At 39.4% G+C, this 16,034-nt stretch overlaps 1 protein-coding gene across 5 annotated transcripts in view; it reads left to right on the plus strand.

Annotated features, from left to right (window-relative positions):
- The first annotated feature begins 231 nt into the window (after positions 1-231).
- PCBP4 (poly(rC) binding protein 4) overlaps positions 232-16,034 on the plus strand; it is a 53,093-nt gene continuing 37,290 nt past the window's right edge. For 3 of the 5 annotated variants that reach the window (XM_087924036.1, XM_087924039.1, XM_026725179.2), the window contains exon 1: positions 232-464. The gene's annotated coding sequence lies outside the window, so the exon portion shown is untranslated. Of the gene's footprint in view, positions 465-9,274; positions 9,362-16,034 lie in introns of all 5 variants that reach the window. The other 2 variants (XM_087924037.1, XM_087924038.1) reach the window with 2 other exon arrangements.

The following is a 16,034-nucleotide window of genomic DNA, read 5'->3' on the forward strand; positions in this document are numbered from 1 at the left end:
TCCGCGACCTCCAGCTCACGCTGGCTGCAAAGCAGGCAAGTGATGCCCGCTCGCTCACCAGTTTCCAGGAAAAGAATTCAAACTACAACAGAGGAACGGCAATCTGCATTGCAAGCGGGGGAGGAGGGGGAGAGAGAGAGAGAGAAGGGGGGGTATAATGTCTCTGTCCTTGGCAGATGGTCTTACCCAGTGTGCATTGTTCCTTTAGTGTCTCCTTTATCCACTGTAATTGGATCCTGGAGGGAGCCAGCGAGCAAGGGAGGGACGGAGGGAGGCTGGGCGAGATCGCTGGGGGCGGAGGGGAGGCAAAATAGTCCCGAGGCTTTGGCCTGCGCCTCCCTCGCCTGTCAAGCGCTTGATTTCATTGTTCCAGGCTGATGTCACTCCCAGTTGTTACAGACGCTTCTTCGGGTAACAATGTGGGACTAGGAGGCACAAAGGACCTTTCTGGAGATACCCCAAAGGTAAGAGGGAGAGAGAAGTAACTGCGTCGGAGTTGGGGATGCTAAAGGAGCCGGGCGTCTTGGGGGAGCGAGCCCGGAGCAGCACGCGCACCCCGGGCACCGTCGCCTCCAAAGCAACTTTAAGCAGCTGCAGGAGTCGCTCGCTCACTGCCGCCTCATGCAAAACGCGCGGCCCCTGGGAAGGCGCGCGGCTCGGCTCGGCCGGCGGGAATTCTAGGGAAGGAAGGAGGGGGAAAAAAAGTTTGGCCTCCCACCTGCCTGAGCCCCGTGTTTCCGCGCCAGTTTTGGACCGAAGTTGGAATCTTTTCTTCAGGGAGCGGTCAAGACGGGGTCCGGAGTTGCGGCACTGGAAGTGGGTAGACTAGTTGTCGGTGCCCGGTTTTCCTCCACGCATACCGCGACGCGCCTTCCCACCCCGGCGCTGTTAGCTCTCCGGTCCTTGCGGGGTTCGGATCCACAGCGCGTTTCAAAATCCGATGCCTGGAAGATCGCTCCCTCTCTCCCCCCGCCCCGAACTCTTTAATGAGTAAATCCAGCGGCCTAATCTGGCGCTGCGTCTTCGCAGAACTTTGGCAGGTGCGACCGGTCGCACTTACTTCTCACGTTCTCAGAGGAGGGGAAAAAGTGTTGAGTTAATTGAGGCGGTTGGAGTCCAAGAAAGGACTATGATCCCTCGCCGAAATTCGACAGTTCGGTCTTGATCTTAATTCCTAGCTCTGGTCTGCATGTACCAAATCTCGCTAACGCTCGGGGATCTTTCATCCTTCTTGTGCCACTCTGTTCTCGGCACCTGCTCTTTTCCTCCTGGTTGTTCCTCTCAAAGGCAGACTTTTCTGGGTCAGAACCTTCACTCACCCACCCCCGTGGGTCTCTTTTGATTTTATTAGCTTCCTGCCCTGCTTTATCTGTGTGGTTCCTCCTTTCTCTCACTGGCCAACTTCTTAAATTGTCTGGTGGCACAGATAAGTCGTTAGCACCTTTCAACTAACTTCAGGGCTGTGCCTTTTTCCATAGCTTGTGGTTGCTTACACCTGCCTGTGGACACACACACACCGCACCTCCCAATTCCTATATTTGTTGCCTGTTCATCTTCCTTCCTGTCCTGAGCTTAGAACTGGCATGGCCTATTTCTGTGCTCAGATTGCTATTGTGGTGAGGCCCTTGGGGACAGCTTGGGTGATGAATCTCTACCCAGCTCATTCCATTTGTCACACAACCTCTGTTTCCAGCACCTGCCCCCACCCCCCCTGCACTTTTGGCAGCAGATTGCATTTGTTCTGTACACATCCTTTTGTTCCCCTCCATTACAGAATGCTAGCCCTCTTCCCAATCATTTCTCATCCTCTTTATTAAGAGAAATGGGGGGGGGGGGGGAGAAACAATTATGATAACCAAAAATAAGGATGAAGATGGTATTGGTCTGGAGGGGAAGTTTGAGGGGGAGGGGAACTTTGTTTCAGCCAGCCTTGGGTTAAGATGTTGCCAAGAAGGGTATATAGTATTTTAGTTTTTGGCTATAAACTCTTTTTTACTAGCAGGTGATGTTCTTTCCGCCTGGTGTATTAAGAATGCCACTCCCACAATTCTCAGCCATGCTGGAGAGGGCCACCAATGACCTATCACCATACAAAGTAGCTTATTGTGTCATGTGACCACTCTAGGGCATTCTGTGGGGATAGATTTGTCTCCCCAAATCCGTCTGACAATATTGTGGGGGAGGCCCTGATATGAGGTCCTAAACATACTTACTTAAAAATAAGTCCCTAATAGTCTTAATTCCAAGCAGATGTTTTTAAAATCAGAGGCATCAATTTTGCTCAAGGTGGTACCTCCCAATTTGTTACAACTACCAACAGCCTGAATGTCTAGCCAGAGCAACAGAATTGGAGAGCGCAAATTTAGGGACGGCTGGAAAAGCCAACTTGTTAAAGAAGTTCAGTTAAAGTAAGCTTTTGTTTACTGAAATGTCGTTTTCTCCTAAAAGGCAGAAGTGTGTGTGTGTGTGTGTGTGTGTAAGTAAATTTTTCCATGTTTTCCTTCATGTTGGAAAAATGAAAGTATACAAATTTGATCCTGCGAGCTCCAAGAACAAAGGTTGGATTTTATTCCCATCCAGAATTTTTTTCCCAAGTTAGGGATCTGTAGTTGAAGGACCACTCCAGGTTTTTATGCAGCATGTCAAGAGCCACACTCCAAAAAAAGCTGGGCTGGAGCCCATTTTGAGTGCAGGATCAGGTGTTTAAACACATGAAATGGATTCCTGGAATATCCACAAGGCTTAAGACATCCCTTAACCCTTGCCCTTGCCCTAAAAAAGGGTCACAGATCTTTGGCTCCACCTGCTCAGCAAAAAAACGGTGGAGGGCTACACACAATTCTGGACTGTACCTTTCATAGAATTTTGCCTAACAAATTTTGCCTTTTTAAAAAACAGCCCTCATTAAATAAGTAAATAAGAAACTTGTCTCCTAAGGGTGCCTCCTCGCCCTCCCCCACCCCCACTCTTCTGACAATAATCTATTTCATGTGACCAGCTAACTCATCCATAAGGCCTTCTGTTCAGGAATTCTGCAGGGCATCCTCTACAGTAAAAGCCCTGTTCTAGTGGATTTTTCATCCTCTGGTGCTTTTACAGCCTTGATTACATTATCCCAATTCCCCTTTTCTCTTCAAACATTTGCCTCTTTGTCTTGCTAAGATCCACACATCCTCCACCCTTCCCTGTCCATGCAGTTTGGGAACTGCACATCAATATTCAAAGCAGCAATGAGGTCATTTTTCCAAGGGCTTCTCCTCTCCTCCTCTTCACTATTCAGGAAACACACCAGGAATTGTTCTTGAGCTCCAGTAAGAGATCCCTCTCATGTGAAAGCTGGGGTTGAGTGGGGGAAGATTAATGAGAAAGCTGCCCACATAAGCAAGCTTCCATTGGCAGCTTATTAAAACTATGTTATTCTTTGTGCTCTCCAGCTGCATTGGTAGGAAATGGAAAAAGAGTTCTTACTTAGAGTGGCTTTGTAAAAATCAGTGATATGGCCATTTTAGGAAAGTATCAGTGTTTAGCCATTATTAGGAAGATAAAGTAAAATCACTAAATGATGAGGATTTGTCATTTTAAATTGCTTTAGGCCAGGTGTGATTAGAATCAAGCCTGAAGATCCTGTCTCACCACCGCAGCATGTCCCTCTATCAGTGATAAAAATAAGTTCAGCTAATACCAATTTCAAACAGGTGAGGTACTACTTTTAAAGTGTTCTCTTCTGAATATTTTCCAGTAGACACATTCATATTTGACTCTTTGCACCCAGTAGAAAGAATTAAAGGCACTCTTTAAAAAAACCTAGTTGGGAATGATTGGATGTGAGAAATTGTTAGTCGACCTTCATCGTAACAAAATCCACATTAACTTTTAGCAAAGTTAATGTTGGTTTTATTATAATGAAGCTAGACCGACTGTTACACCCTGGTTTCATTTCTATATCTTCCAAATAAGGTTCTTATAGTTAGTAAATTAAGGACGCTCTAAAGAAGTAGCAGGATGAACTAAAGAAGGATAATACTGATGATGTCATGCAACAGGGAGAAATTGAATTTTCTCAGGGGAACAGAATGAGACAATAAATCAAATTGCAGATAATCAAGTTCAGGAATGAGAAATGATGCAGAGCCCTCTTTACCACAATGCAAAGTGAAACCCATTTCTCAGATATCAGATTGTTAAGGAAGCATCTTTTTCCACCATCCGTTCCCATATATTGAGGAACTCTAAAGACTATAGACATTGTTTTGATTGATACTTTTAGCTTTCATAATATCTAAAGCAAACATTCATAATTTGTTAATATGCACTTTCAGAAAATAATAGTTTTATTTGAAAGCTTTTCTTACATGAATGTTTACAGATAATGTTAGATTTGCCTACAATATTTCAGACCAGACTGGAATACTGCTCATAGGTGTTACTAGGACTGGGTCCAAGTTTCTTCAGTTCTGAATCTACTTTGTGGGGCCTGAATGTCCACTAGACTAGTACCTACCTTAAGGTTATAAATTCATTGTTAGAGTTATTTTTTTCTTTAAAAAGTGGGGGTGGGGGAATTTCCAAGTGGTACAAGCGTGGTAGAACTTTTTCCCCACTCCTTCCTTCCTTCCTTCCTTTCTCTGGAGGTCTAATTTATTTTTAGAACAAAAGGTGGCAGATCTATTCACCTTGAAATTCTGTATGTGCAAATTATATACCCAGCACAAAAACTATAACACGAATCTTGTCAGTCTTGAAAAGGATGGGAATACTGCCAGGAGCATGCTACTGAATGCTACAAAAGCTTGTATGAAATTAAAAATGGCCTGGGAGTCCTATGGGAATGTAAAGATGAAGTAATATTTACTGAATGCATGGGAAGTGAATAATATGACATACATAATAATAAGATTTGTGTATGACATTTAATGTGTACTGAGTACTTCAAGTGTAGTAATGTATCCTGGCAATATTATTATTGCCATATACAATTGCTGCATAGGCCTGTTCCCATAGCTCAGAGTATTTCTTATAAAAGTAGATGTGAAAAGTTAATAAGTAAGTCAGGTATGATGATGTATCTTAGAAGAGCTTGATATCAGGCTGCGTGTGATGCCATTCCGAATAGGGCTTGTGGATAGAACAGCAAAGTGCCATTCAGCCAAAGGGCCCTCTAATATGGCAGTGTTAGCTTATCCCAAATATAGATAGATGGATGGATGGATGGTTGGATGGACGGACCGACAGACAGACAGACAGACAGACAATATAAGCCCAATGCCAAAATTATTCAGCTGCTGCATTGTCTCATTGTACACTCTGCATCAGCCAGGAATGCTTCCTGGATTGGCAAAGTATGTTACCAGCCAATTGGTGGAAAATGGGCTAAGCTATTGAGCCTTTTCTTTGTACAGTTGTAAACTAGATAGTTTAACTTAACACTATGTAGGTGGCAGCTTTATAGCTCAAGGAGAAGAGACTAGTGGAAGATTCATTGAATTTGTGATACTTTTTTAGGGCAATAATTTGACATTGGACTTTCCTATCCGCCAAAGATTGGCTTTTTCTAAGTTTAGGCCACAAAAGAGAACACGAGGGGACAGATGGGCTAAGGAAAAATTAAATCTAAACTTTCCCTGTCACCTTATTCCAAAGACCTCCCCCAATAAAAAGAAGTTTAGTGTTCAACAAAAAGAAAAACACTCTAATGTGGAGCAGTGAATTCTTATATCCATCCTGTTGATTTTCAGTTGGAATGTCCCAGATATTCTGGTGAGAATTTAAGATTTATTTGCCCAACATCTGAAATAATTTCATCAAATAATGATTTATTATTTAAGAACTACATATAATGAAAAAAATGTGTACTCAAATGTGTATTAGAATGTAGCTAGGGAAATATTGTGATCCTGGCTAATAGAAAAAAATACTTTTGTTTTTTTATAAGAAAGCAAGTTGCAAAACCTGTCCTATTTGTACAATAAATAGATGCAAGAGAATGAAATTAATTAAGACGACTTTGTAACTTTCGTTTTTCCAGGCCTCTTGCATTCATTAATTAGGATATCACAAAACTTGGTTTCCATGATTTTTGTGCATAGGTGTGGATTCTAATACCTGGACTAAGGTTACAGTTTTATTCAGGACAAGTACTGTAATAATAAGATAGATAGCTTGGATTATGAGGAAGATAAAACCCCAAATTCCTCTCCCCATAAATTAATTCACCCAAACAATCTAAAGAATCAAATGTCCAAATTAAAAGCAAATCTCTTTATCAAGTTATATAACTATTAAATTGTGATTTGCTTTTTAGGACTTGTTTTTATATTTTTCAGTGATCCATATTAATATTGACTAATAATTTAATGAGCTTGTGCCAGTACTGAGTTTTCAGTAAACCTTCACTACATATCCTGATCATTGGGTAATGTGTGATCTTGGCTTTTCATGTTGGGTTGCTCTTCTTCTTTTTTTATTGAGTTGACTTCACCCTACATAATTTCATATTGCTAATCTCAACAAATATCTAGGATACATTAGAAGAATAGTGATTGAACCCTTGCATTTTTAGAAACCCTAACATAAAAATATTAATCTGATGAGACAGGCAAGGCCTATCTCAAAAAGATTAATATCACATCTCTAACCTTGTCCAGTGATAGACCCTGGATAATCTTGTCTGTGCTGAAAAGCTAGGACAGATTTGGTATGATTTGGTGGAAAGGCCGCCAGAGAATTCCAGAGCCCTGGGAAAATTGAAAAATCACCCCGAAAAAAGCAGTGCAGTCAACTACTTCTGGATTATTGTTAAGGAGAACTATGTGGATATGTCCATGAAGTCACCAGGAGTTGAGTTGAACTTGAAGAAACTTTAAGCTTACCTATTATTAGATGTTTGTTTCTTATGAGTCACCTAGATATTAATGTGTTTTTACATAGGTCACTAGTGCACTGGTGCCTACCTTGCAAATTAAGAAAATTTACTTGATTAGGCCTCCTAGAGAAACAAGAAAAGTTAATCTTTTGAGACTTGTGACTCAATAATTAACAGGTTCCATAGCACTTTGACAGCCCACTGGCTGAATGGTTTGTGGCTGCAGCTGGATAAAATTCAGTTTTCTCCTCTGATGGTAATCTGAGGGTTTTGAGAGCTGGGTTGAGACCTGGGAGCCAAAGTGCTGTCAATGGATCAGGCACTAATAAGATGCGAGTGCTGATGATCCCCTCCATTGGCAAATATTGTCATTCTTACCATCTGCTGTCTTTTCAAACTGCTGGTTGCTTATACTGTCTGTGGCATCTCTGTTTTCCCTGTCATCTGTGAAATCAACAATAGCCACAGCGGGAGATTTCCTATGAGACAGGCTTACTTTGCCTCAGTTTCTAGAGGCAAGGTTTGGCATTTCTTCCAATCGCCAGATCCATCCAAAGTATGACAATATGAAAATGTGCTTCAAGATCAATCATGTTTGATGCAGTCTAAGCATGTATGCAGTGCTGGGATTCAACCGGTTCGGACTGCTCACCGAACTGGTTTTTTACACTGGTTGAATCGCACCACTGCATGTATGTTCAAAAACAAGTTCCATTGATTTAATGTCAAGTCAGTAAGAACCATATGTTTGGGACTATAACCTTAAGAATACCATAGTTCTTTGACAAAGCGATAAGATCATGAGTGAATTCAATTCAACATTTAACATTTCTGATACCCCTCTGGTTTCATGCTGTTATGTATCCCTTTTTGTTTTTAACATCTCTGCTTGTTCATTATCATTCCACATAACTGAGTACTTTACTTTTCACTTGTCCTTTATTTTTGAAATTTTATTCAGCTGGGAACAGAGCTAAAGCCTATTTTGTAGTTTTCTACTTTCTGTGAACAAGTCACATATTTGGTCCTCGGAATTTCATTTCTGTAACTTTATGCCAGAAATGTAACAGTGACAGTAAAATGCCTATGTAATCCACTGAGCAGTCTTTGTTTTTTTAATCACAAGATCCATTGTCATGGTAAAAATAACTACTTGGATTGTGCGAACAAACGTCTAGGATCTAAATTGACCCTTATAGCATTGACGTTACCGCTGAAACTTCTGAACTAAGCCAGTCTCCATGGTCACCAAAGAATCAGGATATAAATGAGATTAAATGCTTAATGAGGTTATGTTTCAATCACATGTATGGAATTATATTGATTACTTGCTCAGGAAAAGTATTTTGCTATGTTGAACCATGCAAATGGCATGTCATTGTGTGTGATCAGCCAATCTAGATGTAACACCCCATGGAAAAGAAATACGAAGCAGCTTGAAATGTAACATTATACTTTAGTAACAAATGATAGTACATTTATATGTGAAAGTTCAATGTTCTTTAGTCAAAATAAACTCTGTTTACAAAGTTAAGCCGCCTCTCTTATTTATACTCTTATTTTCTTGTCAATGTATTTGTTCCCTAATGTATAAATCTCTAGCTGCCATTAATAATAGTAAATGCTTGGTATGGGTCAAGAGCATCCATCTGCAGAGATAATGTTAAGTATTATCTTGGCAAGAATTACATTTTTTATTGCATGACTTTGGAAAAATACGTGCCCTCTGCCAATTGGCTTGTGAGTAAATAAAAGTATAGAAAGCAAGTCCTTTTGCAATGAACATGGACTAGGCACAGAAATACAGAAGAACATCGTTAATGGAAAATGAAATATGGACCATACAGAATAAGGAGAATACTTACATAGATAAGTAACAATGGTATGATTTGTTTCAACAGATTTCATTGAATTGACTTATATAGTATCTTTTTAACTTAGAGAATAAATAATATCTTCATCTATATTAAAGTTTAATCCTCAACTTAGGTTCTCATCTAAAGTTTATAATAGCATTTTGGATTGTTCCCAAGGTAAGGGAATGAATGCATCTCATTTTTAGTTATATGCTTCAATGAAGTTATCAGTTCCCAGGATAGTTTCGGTCCTATTGAGAACTCACCTAGAATCAGTTCTGGTGTACTTTTGCTATGCAGTAGGCCAAAAAAGTCTCAACACAGTAAATCCCCTTAAAATTACCTTCCAGACATCACCACTTTTGAAGTTGGTATATTTGGAATTTTGAGAACATGTTATAGCCACTAGGCAGCTTTCTTATTCACCAAATGGCTGCCACAGATGAATACAATCATTTATGAAGTACTGATTTACAAGAATACTACCTGAAGCTAGTCCCCTGCTCCCACCGCATGATGCTCTCTACCACCCCCTTATCTTTGTCCTTTTTTCTAGGCAGCTGTGCACACTTCTAAGCAAAGTACTATACTTCAGCCACTGATCATGTTTATGGTGAGGCCCAGAAGCATCTTGAAAATAAAGGTGATGTTAGATGTGTGTTGGGGGGTGGGGGTACTTTGAAGCAAGATGGTGTTCTGTCTCATGTAAAAAGATGGCTGGGATAGGAAGACTGATGGGTGGAAAGAAAAGTGTCTACTACCACGTTGGTACTTCTAGATATGACCCTTGAGTCCTCTATCTTGTCCTATGCAGTTTGGAAGGTTTTGTCAGTCTTACCACCCTAGAGACACTTGAATTGTATGCCATATTAAATGTCCACTCTACTTTTTTCAAACTTTAGGGTTTGTGGAATTAACATGAATCATTACAAAAAGAACTTTAGGAAATGATGTCTCATAATTTCCTAATGGTCTGTCTGTCTCTGTCTCTCCCTCTTTCCCTCTCCCTCTCTCTCTCTCTCGGGTGTCAAACTGGCAGCCCATGGACCGGATGCGTCACACGCAGGCCATACACCCCAGCTCCTGAATGGGAAAACCATCATGAAACGTCACGTGACGGCAACATGACGTGGCGAGTTTGACACCCATGATCTATCTATATTAGATTATAAAGTTAGGGTAGAGTATCTGAATTTAAAATCACAATTCTTAAAATTCTGTTTGTTTTGAACACTCCCAGTTCTGTTGCCTTCCACCTGGTTTTGTATATGGTAAAGATATAGAACGAAAAGCATAATGGAGATAAGGCAATCATATATAAAATATGTTGATATTGTATTTATCAGTTAAACCATTTAACTTATATTATTAGAATTTCAAGTATCATTCAGTAGGTAAAATTTGAATTGGTCTTTGGCTATTTAGAGTATCATTCTTCTATGACATTCAGAAATTAATACCTACAATCCCAAAACCATTTTTAAAATTATCTTAAAATTTTTGGAACAAGTATAAACAACATTTATCTCCAGGTCTTTCTCTTTTTTCTCCATCCCAAATCATCCTTATTTTCAGCATGAGGATAAATTTGTTCTAATCAAGGAATAGCATAGAAGATTTTATAGAATTAACTATTAAATTATTGATGGAAATTCTGGTAGCGATGAATATATTCTGCAAAAGATTTATCACAAGTTCTAGTGAGTCAAGTTCAATCCTTCTCTCATGAATTATTTATGTTTCATCAGTTCAGACTATCAGCAGCAGCTGAAGGGTGGTATACATCTACTTCACTGAAAAACAAGGGATTTTTTTCAATCTTATATTAATCATACCTCTTATATGAATCATAAGTCTTTAAGAATTTTAGGAAGGCAATCTAGAATCACTACTTGATGAATCTGATTGAAACTTTTGGCGGATAATGTGATACAAATTATCAAGCACTGAGCATGAAAGTGATATACGGGTGGCATTCCATTCTGTTAAAATTACAATTATGTAAGCTTTTTAATTTTGTTGGTACGGTTGCTAACTTTGTGATTAGGGACAATTATGTAGTTGCTTCAAATGAATGTTGCTAATGAACTATTGTTGAAATTAGATGATCATTCAACTGACTTTCACGGTGAATACTGTTGTTGGTTTATTGTACATTTTTCCCTAATAGATAAGAATTCATGCAGCCAAAGGAATTGATTCATTTTCCATTGCCAATACAAGGTTTCTTAGCTGATAAAACTGCAATGCACCTGATCAGTAACATATAAAAGTGTTAGTTAATTGCTTTGGCTGAAAAAAATGTAAACACTTCAGTAACCAATTATTAATTATATTGGCAATAATTTTTCCTAGAGAGATCACTGAGAAACTCCAGGGTGATAGGAAACAAAAACAATGCAGCATTCTTTGGTATTGCTGCGAAGCGTCCATATTATGACTAGGAGAGCAGCATCTTTCATCCTTCAAGTGATGGCATAAAGTCAGCTTTCAAGGCAAGTTTGGGTCGTGGTGATGTCACAGGCACACCTATCTAGTTTTACTGTATTATAAAGTGGTTTTCTTTCAGCTTCATGGTCTAGACCAGGGGTGTCAAACTCAATTTCATTGAGGGCTGCATCAGGGTTGTGTTTGACCTCAAGAGGGAGCATGGCCAGGGTACTCTTGGCCAGCTTGATGTCACTCATGTTGGCGCCTGTGGTGGCCAGAGCACTCTACCAGTGAAAACGGGCTTCTGAGGTCCATATTTGGCCATGACTGCCCCCTGCGACCCTCTGCCAACGTGGCCCTCCCAAGCTCCATTTTTGCCGGCAGAGGCACTGCGAACCAGTCCTTTGCTGTTTCCAGCATCGGCCAGATCTAAGCATCCTGTGGGCTGGATCTGGCCTGTGGGCCTTGAGTTTGACACCCCTGGCCTAGTCTGTAGCCTTAGGATTTCTTAGCATCTTTCATCTAAATCTATTGCCTTTGGCCCTGCTTAATTTTTAAATATTAATTGACTAGATATGGCCCCTTTGCTGGGCAATAGCATAATCTTCACTGACTGTTTTTGCCATTTTTTTTTTTTTGCAGAACAAAGGCTTGATTTGGTAAGCAAGCATGCTTCTGCTTGGCCCAGTCCAGGCAATCCCCACATTCAGCAGACTGCCTCATTTGAATTAGTGTAATATTTTTTTTTGAATAAAATTGCATAATAGTGGAGTGTAATCAAATTTAATCATGATATATATATCATTACCAACCACATTAGAAATCCAGATATCTGAAGATAAGAAAGGAAGCATATGTGCAAATTTACATAGTGACATAGTAACAACACATGTAAAAATTGCAGAGCATTTTGATTACCACATTTTAAATAATAGTCCAAGGTGATTTGTTTTGGCTTAAAACATAATCTGAAATAGAGGATTTCTCATTCTGTGTTTAAAATAAAAACCCAAATTAAATGTTTTTCTTTGAAACAAAGTAGTAATACAAAGGTTTGATTTCTCCTGGGAAAAAGAAACTAGAGAAAGGGTTATTGGTAACAGCCAATTATGTAGAAAAATACCTGGAAAAAAAACCTTCCTAAATAGAGGCTAGTTGTCAGTAATTCCTCTGACTGAGAGCATAACTTTAGCTATATAAAATCTGGCATTTAAAGAAAAGAGATTCTATGATAGATCAAAAGGCTTATCAGAAGGAGTGTATCCAACTAACTATTGTCTTCATTTTTTGAAAGTTACACAAATATTTACTGAGATTATATGTTGCCAAGTAAATTAGAGTTGGTCGTAGGCATTTACTACAAACTGCAGTGCCAAAACAACATGAAATCTATATTGTGACATCACAGCATAGTTCCCACAATATCACAATCCTGACCTTTTCCACTTGCATTCCAGGGGTGTTATCACAAAGCATTCACACCCCTCGCCCCCTTTTCCCTACTAAATTTGTGAGAAATTGTAAAGTAATGATTTTTTCTCGTACATGAGAAATAGTTTGCACTGACTGATAAAAATAAAACCATTTTGCTTTGTAATGTTCCTCTGGAAGAACAACACTGGAGGTTCAAAATATTTTCAAATCCTTTTTGAAGTAATCAGTTGTCCCATTTGGGATTGTTATTTATAAAAGTAAAAGTAAACTTGGCCATTTTAAAAAATAAATACAGAGAAAGCAATATAAAAAAGAAATTTAGAATATCCTATACCCACTTAATTAATAATCATAATACCAAAGCAAATGAAACAAAAATAATTAACTTGCTGAAATTATATGCACATTTAGTCCAGCCCTTTCCAGGAGCGGGAAAGGGTTAGGCTGAAAGACAGTACTGAAGCACTAATTACACCAGGAAGGAGTGTGAGAAGCTGGAGAAGTACCAGTGCTTGAAGGAAGAACTAGACAAGATGTGGTGCATAAAGGCTGGAGTGGTTCCAGTCGTGGTAGGAGCACTCAGCGCTGTGACTCCTAAGCCTAGAGAGTGGCTCCAACAATCCCAGGAACAACATCAGAGCTCTCTGTCCAGAAGAGAGCAGTACTAGGGAGAGTAAGATCCTGTGCGGAACCCTCAAACCCTCAGCTCTCTGGTAGGCGATACAAGATTGTAGAAGACAGACACATAGGGGTAAGAAGGGAATGGGTTTGTTTTAATTTATTTATATATGTTTGGTGCAGTGGTTAAGGCACTGCACTACACAAAATCGGGAGACCATGAGTTCTGATCCTGCCTTAGGCACAAAACCATCTGGGTGGCATTGGGCCCCAAAACATTAAGTATACACACTGTATATCAAATTGCCTATTAGATGTGTTTGTTCTTCTAAAATATGGAATGTATAAACAAAAGGAGGAAAACAAACATCTCATTTTCTGATTAGTAGGTTACAAATGGGGTCTTTGTCTCCCCATTTGGAGGAGGGGGGGGTCTTTTTGTCTGTGTCTACTGTCCCACCCCATGACTTCACTTTTCTAATCCTTTTTCTAAAGTCTTACCACATAGGAGTGGCATGCAGGGCTCCCTTCTTTAGATGGTAGAAGAAGTCTGATGGCTTGACTATAGCTGTCCAGCCTGCCATAACTTGTCCTTCCAAACAAAGCCCCAGGTTTTTCTGTCACTCAATCTGCCAGGCAAGAATAAGCAGTGGAGTCTAAGTAAGCCCCTTAAAACTCTTTGATAAGACAGTTGCCGCCTGGGACAGCTGAGAGATCTGAAGGGAGGTGGTGACCATGGTTGCATTTACACAGCTGTTGCCTTCTCGCCTCATCCCAGGGTTAACTAGCATTTTCATCCTGCTTTACTTTTGGATTTTCAGGAGGGATTTAATATCATTTATCTTAGGTAATCAAAGAGGAAATCATAGTCACCAACCCAAAGCTTTTCCAAATCCCTAGTTCCCCAGAAAAATGATATCTGTGAAATCAGGTCGTGGTGGGAAGTACTGTACATTGCCCAGCACTGATGTGCCAGAGGAAAGAGATAGAGAGTGTGAGGAGTAAGATTAGGATTGAGACAGCATGGCAAAGGTTACACAGAGGGCAGCACTAGTTTAAACATGGATTAGCAGGCAGACATATATTGAGCATGGACGTTTTGGAATGGGAAAGGTTTTTCCACAAAGAAGATAGAAGGAGGGAGCTGAGATTGAGGAATGTATTCATTTCATGCAAAAACAATAAAAGCAGCAACAAAAGACAAAGTAGACACGAGGAAGCCTTATCACGAATTGATTTTGAAGATTATTTGGCATCCATGTGTACTAATTACTTTAGAGAAAAGGGTAAGCTAAATTTTCATTTGCCAGCTTGTGCAAGTATGTGAGCTCCCATCTCTGTAGATACTAGGCAGACCAGCTCTTGGCCACATCCAAGTCCATCCATTGCCATCTTCCACCTGGCAAAGCATCTGCCTTGTCTATTAATGGTAGTGCCAACCTGAAATGGAAAGGAAAGAGAGGCATAGAGAAAATGTACGCAGACTAATGGTTGGTGCTCCTAGTATATACCTTGCAAGTGGTACATTCACAGACTCAAAAGCAAAACAATGGCAAACATGGGAAAATATATTTCACAGGTTACAAGCTATTTTATCATAGAATATTTCCAGTGGGAACAGTCACATCCGCAGTCTAAATTATATATTGTATTGATGTTGGCTATAAAAATGGGAGTTGTGGGGCATGTAGTACAAATGAAACCAAATAAATAAATATTTATTGCATTTCTTAGTTATCTTTCAGTGTAATTCTAAAATAATATATGCATTTTTGTTTGGGAATGAACTCTATGAAAGTTCCCTCTAGTAGCCTTGTGGCCAGATAGGTGATAAATAAATTTAACAAATAAATAAATAGATAAATAAAGTCAATAAAATGTGTAACATTGTGTCAATGTACATAAACAACATTTTTAATACAGTAAAACTTCTAGGGTGTCTTTCCATAATTTATCGTACCCCTGCTTCCTCCCTGATAGTGTGGCAAAGCTTTTATTTCTGCACAGAAATTAGCAAAAGTCATATTTTCAATTAAAAAGAGTAAGAATTACTTTAGTGCCATTTTAATATAAATAGTTTCAAACATGTAATAGGACCATGTGCCTGGTGAGGCTTTGGTTTGCAACTTCTGAAGTCTTATTTTCTACAAACGTGATCATGACTTTTGACACTTGCTTTCTTTCTGTAAAACATACACGTGACTATAGAACAGCTTAAATGAGACAGATGGGAATCTGATAAATTAGAAGGCACAGTTAGGGTTAGAACCTGCTATAAAGAAACAAATTCAACCTTACCATCACTCATAGTAACCATAAAACATTTGTTTAGGAAGTAGGGAGTGAACAGCCACAATATTTTCTTACATCCACAAAGCTTATTCCAAACACTTCCATTTGTTTCTTTTCTTCCAGTGATTTCTCTACTGTATTCACTAACCCTCGAATAGCTCATCAAGTAATTTCCTATTAGTTATTTTAAATCTTGAGCAAGAATTCGGAAATAATGGGGATAATTAGAGGAAGGGGATGGGAAATTCATCACCAGTTGTACATCTGGTCTAGCCATTAGATGACTTTCTACTTTCTTGGCTGAGCAACCATCTAGTTCTTTTGTGGTTTTGTGGAGGATGTGGAGATATTTTTCCTTCTTTCTGGTTCCAACAAGTAAGCAGGGAATTAAAAAGTATTTGCAACAACAGGATGAAGCACAACTTGGAAAGAGGGATGCTCCTCTGTACAGGGATAGAAAACTTAAACCAATTTCTTGTACGTATTAAACTCAACCTTAATGTTCATATTTATTGTTTTATTTTTTTAATGTTTTATTCTCT

Source organism: Pseudonaja textilis, chromosome 2, assembly GCF_049901715.1.
Source record: "Pseudonaja textilis isolate UNSWEBS1 chromosome 2, rPseTex1.2, whole genome shotgun sequence".
NCBI classification, from domain to species: Eukaryota; Metazoa; Chordata; class Lepidosauria; order Squamata; family Elapidae; genus Pseudonaja; species Pseudonaja textilis.